The 7,819-nt window shown below is 39.3% G+C and overlaps 1 long non-coding RNA gene across 1 annotated transcript in view; it reads right to left on the minus strand.

Annotated features, from left to right (window-relative positions):
- Window positions 1-5,871, minus strand: part of LOC129770533 (uncharacterized) — a 127,648-nt gene extending 121,777 nt beyond the window's left edge. Inside the window, exon 1 of the long non-coding RNA XR_008742135.1 lies at window positions 5,141-5,871. This is a non-coding gene — a long non-coding RNA (uncharacterized LOC129770533). The remainder of the gene's footprint in view (window positions 1-5,140) is intronic.
- Window positions 5,872-7,819: the final 1,948 nt, after the last annotated feature.

A 7,819-nucleotide genomic window follows, 5' to 3' on the forward strand; every position in this document is an offset into this window, starting at 1 on the left:
TTCACAAAAAAAAACTTTAATTTGCAATATCTAAAATATGTTTTTTTTATTTTTTCATATAAAATGAAAGTCATGTAGAAAATTTAAAAAATGATACAAGATGGTAAAACTATTTTTAACAAACTTTGTGGAACTTCGAATTTTTATAAATTTTCGAAACTTTGAAAGTTTGTAAGTCAACAATCATTTTTAGCCTCAAATTATGAATCCTGATGTGGTTTAGAATAAAAATGCAAAATCTCTTTCTAAATGCAGCCATTCTCGAAATATTCTGAAAAAAAGGTCACAAAAGTTGTGTTGAAGTAAAAAAAACACATGAAAAGTGATATTTATAAAGCCTATCCGCATTAACATTATAATATAAATAGATTTTTTTTTAAATAATGAGAAAATTATAATTACAAAATTTTATTCACAATTATGTACGCCGCACAAAGCGCGTGAAGTCTTTTAAAAATTGAGCTTAAAAAAAATCCTTCCACTTTTTCGTCATTTTTATTTTTACATTCTACGCATCGTCTTTAATTTGGTCCTGGTAGCTATAAAGTACTTTTCAAAAATCCATCGTAAAATGGATGAGAAATAAGCGGTAGAATTTGTACCTCCAATATGTTCCCGAAGGACGAAGAGCAAGAACAATCGTGCTATCGCCTACTCAAACGGTTAAGAGTGGACGTTAACACATAGGTAAGAGAGGACAGAAAATGTGTTCTCTCGCGTTTTTTCGCAGTTCTGCTGGAAGAGTGACAGTGCCTAAATGGCAGCGAATGAAAGAAATCGAAAGCCGAGATCGCGAAACCGAATTATTTGTTTACGTTTGACTCAACACATTCATCACATTCAAATGGGAGGAATAGCTTCTCATTTGTGAACGAACCCTTTCGGATCTCAATAGATGAGCAAGATTTTTTTTGATGACGAATCGACGATTTCTTTTTCGTTTGCTTTCTTACTTGCACATTTCGATAGACTTTCTCTTGCACTTTCAAAAATAATACATTCAAACCTCAAATGCATCTCTCACATAGGGTTACAGCCATCTCAAATGCAGCAGCTCGTTGGTTCGGGAGTTTCGTCAATTTAGGAACCTCATTTGAGTTGTTGTTCGATCTCTGTCAGTCAGGAAAGTCAAACCAATATACGAAGACTTGACTCGGCAGGAGTCACACGACAGATGCCAGGATAATAATACCCTAAATTACATCGAAAGATACAACTGCTTGCTTGGACACTTTGCTCTCAAAAATTTTTTGAGTGACCTCGAAACGATAGGTTGGTCGATAATGATTGCCTTGCTCCTTCGGAACTCATTGACGGTTATTCTAAAATTTCAGAAATGTTCAATGTGATGGCATCCATAGTTGAACCAACAGCATGCGATCATAACGATCAGAAAGAGATGGCTATGGGTAGCAGGTCATCGCCAAAAGGCTGCTGCGGAAGAGGCTCGAAGGAAGCATTCAACAGTCATGAAGATGTTGAATGCTTGAAGAAGGGAAATGTAGATTTTATGGGCCAAGGATAATAGTTTACCAGTAGGTATGATATTTCATGATTCAGAACTATGAATTCGATAATTTCAATTTAACTTTAATTTTGGCACCAAAAAAAAGCCAATTCTTGTGCGAAATTTTAAACATTTCGTTAGATTTTCCGATTTAAGAACATGTAACGTGCAATAACTTCCACTTTCATGAACTTTTTGGCTTTTTTGGAATAAATTTGAGAGATCTATTCCGTCTATTCATACATTTTTTTTAACCCTCAAATTTAGTCCATTTATTTATATAAACATATTCCTAAAATAATAAAACATATAACATAATTTAAAAAAAAATCCCGAAAATAACGTTACACTAGGATGCCCTTCAAGGCCCCCCAAAATTTTAATTGAAAGTTATATGTAAACGCATTATTGTCAGGAAACAATAGCTAGAATGTGTTTATGATTTTCTGAAAAATAAAACAAATGAGATTTTTTCGTTGAACATAGTGTATCACAATGTGATCAAATACCGTCCGTTTGATCAACACATTGAATCTCTCTCATCGATCTCGTGAGTAGTAATTTAGCAGTTTGCCTAATGCGACAACGTTTCGACTGACTAAAGCATGTTTTTGTCACGTTTCCATGTGTAAGGTGGACGATTTCCAAAAATTAAACGATTTCAAAATAAAATTGAGAAAATCTGCTATAAGAATTCGGTCATTTTGACCGGACGGTAGTTTTAGTGTCAATTTTTCATGACAGCTGGCGAATTTAGTTTTCAATGTAACAGAGTTTTGTTTTATGATTAATTAATTATATTTGAAATAGTTTGTTGGCCTCTTTAAACTATTTCGAACTTGAACATTAATGGAGTATTTTCGGCCCCGTTTCGAAGCATACAAATGAATTTGACTCTATGATTTGCCACAATAGTTGAACTTAAATTCCAATATATTTAATAGAATAATAGAAAACTTGCATGAAGCTTGCAAATATTGGCATACATTTTTTGACGTGACAACACGCTCTGCGTAAAAAAACAGAAACTACAAGCGTTCTCACGTCACCAAAATCTAGAAAAAATGGTATTAAATATTAAATATTAAATAATATTGCCGAATTGTAGAAAGCTAAATACTACTTCTCGCTTTCCTCTGTGTACGAATTTCCTCTGCCAAGGATCCAACCAATAATATTTCGCACTCTAAAACTTGTGTTTTTGGTGTATACCCTCATGGAATGGGTCTATAGGAGAAATGTAGTACTGCATACCGAAGGGTGATTTTTGAAAGTGGTTTCATTCCGAAATAAAACACAAAATACAACTTATGAAATGCTGTCTAATTCGTTTATTTTCTAAAGATAATTTCATGCAAATGGCTGCGACGACGCTTGAGGTGGCCTTTGCGAAAGGTCCAACTTTGCACTACATTTTTGAAAATTTCGACTGATATATCATCAATAACTCGTGTAATATAAATATGAAAGACTTGGCGTAATTCCACAAAAAGCAGTATGGAAGTATGAGATCTAAATTCATAGCGCCAAAACGAACAAATATTGACTCTCAACTGCTACATTATTTCGCGTGCTGAGAAACATAAGGCCTCTTAAAGCAAAAAAAAATATATAACAGTAAATTGGCGACCATCTTCATGGAAAAACTCGGACTCGGACCCAGAAGTGGACACCGATAGCTATCCTAATATATACAATTTTATTATGAAACGCTTCGTGGTCAGCTTTGTTGAAGAAGTGCGGTCCTTATCTGAGGTAACGAAGATCTCCAAGCACAACTTCCGCTACAATAGCGGAGATAAAATAGATATGGGTTCTGGAGGTGGAGCAATTACTTATCCAAATATGGTTGTTTAGTTCCGAAATGAAAATATAAGCTAACTAACTAAACCAAAAAAAATCTTATTGTATATTCTTGCACGCTCAAATACTCCATGAATACGCTTAGGAGCAATCAAATGTTAACGATAAAATAAACTTTCCTGGACTTTCACTGTTAACTATTAGCGAATTCGTTTTTAAAACTGAGTCAGTACCACTGTAATAAAAAAAAACGTTTTCAGTTTCACGAATGCGGTGGTTTGTTGGTGTGCGTTATATAGTCTGATTTGTTTATATTTGCGACGACAAATGTACAGTGTCGACGTCTGGTGGCGATATTAGTGCTTGGGAGTATAAAAGTTTGAGTGAAAATTTTTACTTCATATTATTTGATTACTTAAAACATGTAGTTCTGATACTCACTTAACCATTTGTCGATGCATTTCCTGGTTGTTCCACAAATAATTACTATTATAATATAAAATCATCATCAGCCACAGTTTTCGTTCAATATGTTTCTGTGATATCGGAAAAAAACCTCTTATTTCATCACACACGTAGCTTAATGCCGTCTACTCGAATATACTCTTCAAAATCAGAATCCGAATTGGATTACGATTCCAATAATACAAAAGCAAAAGCAGCAGGTTTTCCATCTTCATAGTTTTTATTTTTAGATTTTCCAAAACAATACTCGGAACTTGACAGTTCAGTATAGTTGTATTGGTGAAAGCGAGTGCCAACCCGTGAAACATCTCAGTGCGAAACTAACAGCTTTCGGGGCGAACCAGTGCGACACTGAGTGCGAAACTGAGTGAATAAAAAAAACGTTTTGACAGCAGTGCGTATAGAAACTGAACAAAAACGAATTCGCTATATGTCACGTAGGCAGTGCAACTGTTCTAATGATTTCAGAGTATTTAAACCTATAATCTCCCTACCCATGCCCCATTTTTCCATATTTTTCATGTTTCCTAAAATTCGAGAAACAAGTTTGAAGTTTTCTCAGTATTCGGTTGCCATCCACAGATTTCCCGTACAAACTCGTGTGTGAAAATTTGTTTTTGACCAACTACAAAATAAAGTTTTCAAAGAATAGATTCTACATGATTGAGTAACCTTAATTCACAAAAAAAATTGTTCGTTTACATTCTGCACATTTAATTGATACTAATTCACATCCCAAAATCAACTCGTTTCTGAAATGCACTTTGCATTCAGATGGAGTGCGGCAGATGGAATCACGTTAAATGGGGTTTCTTTTTTTCACTTTTCCACAGATTTAACAGTAAAATGAAGTGGAATTATTACCAAATGAATTGTTAATTCGTCTGCCATCGTTGCGCAGACGGCCAGACAGCAACAATTGTCAATTCAGCAGAAAACAGTGCTGTCAGTAACATCGCTCGTAGAGTCAAATTTTCCCAACAAAAATCCGCTCAAAAGTACAGAATTTAAATCATATTCAAAATAATTTATATTTAAATGATCCGTTCCAATGCAACGTGCCATCTCCGAACATTTGAACTTATTTTATGTCACACATTAATCTTGAAACAACGATCGCTCACTCTGCATGTGAGCACGTAGCAATCAAAGTCAGCAAACTGAATTGCTCCGTTTATTTCTCTTTAATGTACTCACGTACAATTCATGGATATCTCCGAACAATACGTGTTGGGAACATTCAACAGGACTGCTCAAGGTGCAATCGAAATTCACTCCAAACCATGTGCTCATGCGTGCGTGATCGCACATCCCTCTCACTCGGTATAAATCAATAGAAGTAAGTAAATCACAATCAGAACCAACCTTTTCCTTGTTTTCCACCTTGCTTCCAAAGCCGAAAGTCGCCACCAAACTGTTTCTCTCACATTAACAAGTTTTATTCACTCTCGCGTGGTGGTCGTTTGACCGTTTGGGGTATCAGCAAAACTCTCTGCCATCACCATCGTCATCATTGGTGGGAGTACCTCTAACGGCCCCTCGCGTGCCCCCCAAAAACGCACAACGCTTGCAACGCTCACTATCGGTCCGTGTTTATCAGGTCGACATTGCCCGCTTTCACTACGCGCACCAGGCCAGCCAGTCTCGGCCAGCCGTTATCTGCATCCAGCTCTACCCCGTCAAGATCTTGGGTTCCTTTTTTCTTCCTTGCACAACCTCGCGCGAGAGATAACAACACCACCGCTTCTACCAGAGTCACACTCCTTCGCACTTCATCGCACACTGTGGCCTCTTAGTTCGCACTTTCTCCACCGGATGGCAGCGGTCGAGCCAAGAAATGAAGAAAGTGGCGCCACGGCCACAGCTCGAGAATTTGCCACTTTTTGCTCACAGCTCCGACCGACAGCAAAGAGATGCCGCCGTAATTGTCACTAATTTTGCTTCCCCTTTGGCATTTTCCGCCGCATGGTTCCGCCGCGGCAACACATCATCTGGTTGGGTCCTCCTGTCCGCAGACCATTGCCGCCACCGCCTGAAGCGTCTCTGCCTTCAGTGCGGCTAACTGGCGGCAGCTTCCGCGTGATTCGTTCCGCAAGGACTTCTGGTGATGAACTGACATCGGGACTGGTACTGTATTTGTCATCTATCCCGGTACACCCTCACCCTTCGCGAAATTTGCCAGTCTCGCTAGAGTTCTCCCCCATGCGTTCTTTCGCGCATGTTATTTGGTTACCAATCGGTTTTTTTTTCGTTCTGCCATACTCAACCGCTACTTCTTTTTGCCTCCTTACTTTATTCCGCTAACGATATCTTAGCAGGAATCAGCATGATTGCTGCCAAGCACAGGCAGAGAAGAAAAAAAAAGATCCAGTAAATACACTCACGACACGCTGCATCGATTTTATTTTTCTAGTCACACTCCGCTGTGCAACGGGAAGAACCACACCACACGATCACTCACACCAACGTGCGCGCGCGCTCAGCCAGACGCGAAAACACAAACGCCACTTGCGAATCCATCAACCCCCACCACCTCCGCCACCTCCCCCGCTTCCAGCAACCTCCTTTTGACCCACAGCACCAGACACGACCGGCGTGTCCCTCCATGCAGCAGCTCAACAAACGTGTTCCGCACTGTCAAGCTCAGCACAACAAACAATAATAATGCAACACATACGTGCACACAGTGCCCACTCTTTCCGTAGCGTTAACATTATTTTTTCTTCCAATGCTAAACCACGCCCATTTTACCCCGCAGCATAGCGCTTGGGATAAACGGTGTACTATACACTACCGGGGTGCTGCTGCTTGCAATTGCTTCCCCGGTGACAAATACTCTGTACTCACACACATACACAGCATCGGGCGGTTTCATCGTGTACACTTCGGTGCACTCGACTATGGTGCGGGGAAACGCCCCGCACCCGAAGGAGAGAGTGCCATGGGAAACGCACGGTCATGCGCACAGTGCGAAGGGACACACACTCGATGCAGTGGGAACCAAATCGGGGTGCTCTGGTGGCGCATAGTGATACTATAATGCAGCCACCATGGAACGGAGTCACTGTTTTGCGAGTTCTCACCGATCGGTGCTGCCACAAGGTGGCAGCGGTCGGATTGGGAAGTGTATTCCGGGGTGGAAATCCAACGCGAGGATAAAAATTTTAGGGGTTGAAACTGGTTTTAGGAATTGTGGGAATGGGATGCGGAAGTGTTCTAGAAAGAATGGGAACTACCGGAGGGATCTTTGCTTCGTTAAGTTGAGGAGGTGGCTTTTGTACAACCCTGCGCCGTTTTAAGGATTTTTTGTGATGTTAGGGATAACTTCTGTTATATTTTTCCTAAGCTGTAAAGGAAAAAGAAATTACTCTACACAAATAATGTATGTATCAAAGGAGATATAGCGGCATTATCATGAATGGGAATCCCACAATAAATTCCAACTATTTTTTGTTTGTTTCTAAAGCTTATGCTTATTTTGTAGATTTTTTTTTCTGTCTCTAAATGTAGAAAAATATATCGTTTTTTTTTTCTTAACATTTCTGAAGTTTGGACATTCAATAATATTTGGCTGTCAAAAAAGTCCTGCGTTTCCGCGAGGTGTCGTTGTAAGCGCATAGTTCTAGTTGTATTCATTGTATCGAGTCATACTATAGCTTGTTGGAAAGGTATTTTTGCGCGCTATAATATAGTCCTTGACAGAGTTTTGTTTGGTTAAGTCGTTCGTGAGTTATAGTGTCGCAAAAATGGAGCAAAATAAAGAGAAAATCCGACATATTTTACAGTACTACTATGACAAAGGCAAAAATGCATCTCAAGCTGCCAATAAAATTTGTGCAGTTTATGGATCCGATACAGTTTCCATTTCCACCGCACGACGATGGTTTCAACGTTTTTGTTCTGGTGTAGAGGTCGTCGAAGATGCGCCACGCTCCGGAAGGCCTGTCGTCGAAAATTGCGACAAAATCGCTGAATTAGCAGAGAAAGACCAGCATCGGCCAAGAGCTGGGGATAAGTCTTCAAACCGTTATTAACCATTTGAAG

This window comes from Toxorhynchites rutilus, chromosome 2 (genome assembly GCF_029784135.1).
Source record: "Toxorhynchites rutilus septentrionalis strain SRP chromosome 2, ASM2978413v1, whole genome shotgun sequence".
In the NCBI taxonomy this organism is placed as follows: domain Eukaryota; kingdom Metazoa; phylum Arthropoda; class Insecta; order Diptera; family Culicidae; genus Toxorhynchites; species Toxorhynchites rutilus.